We start from the raw sequence: 1559 nt of genomic DNA, 5'->3' as shown, positions 1-1559 counted from the left end.
TGAAAAAGCACCGGAAAATAATGACACATCATTTATCAAATGGCCAAAAGGAACTAAACCATTATCCTTACATTTTAGGGCCTTCACAACCAACACTGAGTCACCCTCAACAGTAGCTCTATGGAGTCCCAATTCAGCACCAAATTCCACTGCCTTGCACGCTGCCAAAGCCTCAATTTCCACGGGTTGGTATGCTTGATCCAGCTGCTGCACAAGTGACGCAATAACCTCCATGTGACAGTCCCGAACAACAACTCCTATACTAGATTTGTTGTAATTTATTAATTTGCACACACAAATTTGGAGTTGGATGAATGACAATGATTATAATAATCTCACTTTCTATATTCCACTTTATACTCACAAATTGTGGTATACATATTTGATTTTCTTATTTTCCATTTTAAACCATAATTATTAATTAGTATGATTCTAAAAAAAAACTACAATTAGTTTTTAAGTAAAAATATTACATAGTAATAGTATTAGGTATTGTTAATAACAAGGTACATGTTAATGAATAATAAGTATTTAAATATGAATTGTAATATACACCTAAAATTTTAGAGGAATTCAGTTTTCGGTAAATTATTAACACACATTTATTATCATTGTATGTACTTGTTTTCAATATTTATACACAATTTGATTTCTATTTTAAAAAATATATTTATATAAGAATATTAAATGTGTCTTAACTAAAGTTACCAAACCCATCAATATTTATGTCGGTAAACCTTAATAGCATGATGGGAATTTTGGATAAAAAAAAAAAGGAAGGGCAAAAGTACAGCTTCATCACTACACAGACTACAGTATTTATCAATTTTCAATTCTACGTCTTCCTCAAACCACTCTACGTTATTCACAAACACAATCACTTATTCACTTTGAACAAACAGAGAACACAAAAATGTCTCTGGTTACAGAGGAAATCAAGGCCAAGGCTCAGTACTACCAAGGGCATCAGTTCTGTCAAGAGAAGTCAAAGTTTTTGCTCACAGAAATGGGCTTGCCCAATGGCTTACTGCCTCTGCAAGACATTGAGGAATGTGGGTATGTGAAAGAAACTGGCTTTGTGTGGCTAAGGTAGAAAAGGAGCATAACCCACAAGTTTGAAAAGATTGGCAAGCTTGTTTCTTATGCCACTGAAGTCTCAGCTTATATTGAACACAAAAAAATCAAGAGGCTTAGTGGGGTCAAGGCCAAGGAGCTTTTGATTTGGGTTACCCTCAATGAAATCTTTGTGGATGATCCTCCAACTGATAAAATTACTATCAAGAATCTTACAGGGCTGTCCAGGACATCGCCAGTTTCAGCTTTTGAAATTGAGGATGGAAGAGAACTCTGATTTTCAGAAGTAGCATGAGTTCTAAAAAAGCTGTGTTTATTGTTGTGATGCTTTGTTACCTTTTATACCAGTGTTACTGATAATAAAAAAGTGAACTTTACAGAATTTTATGAAGAGTTTTTGATACCTTAGATAATAGAGATTATAACTTGGAGGATAGTTGTTTGATCCACGCTTGTAAAGGTTTACCAAGGTTTGTTTTTTCAAG

General features: G+C 33.8%; 1 pseudogene; it reads left to right on the top strand.

Annotated features, from left to right (window-relative positions):
• Nucleotides 1-913: 913 nt before the first annotated feature.
• Nucleotides 914-1351, top strand: LOC112028711 (uncharacterized; annotated as a pseudogene).
• Nucleotides 1352-1559: the final 208 nt, after the last annotated feature.

The sequence above is a fragment of the Quercus suber genome, unplaced genomic scaffold (genome assembly GCF_002906115.3).
Source record: "Quercus suber isolate HL8 unplaced genomic scaffold, Cork oak 2.0 scaffold_935, whole genome shotgun sequence".
NCBI classification, from domain to species: Eukaryota; Viridiplantae; Streptophyta; class Magnoliopsida; order Fagales; family Fagaceae; genus Quercus; species Quercus suber.
The sequence above is the reverse complement of the archived record's forward strand: the minus strand, read 5'-3'. Positions and strand labels throughout refer to the sequence as shown.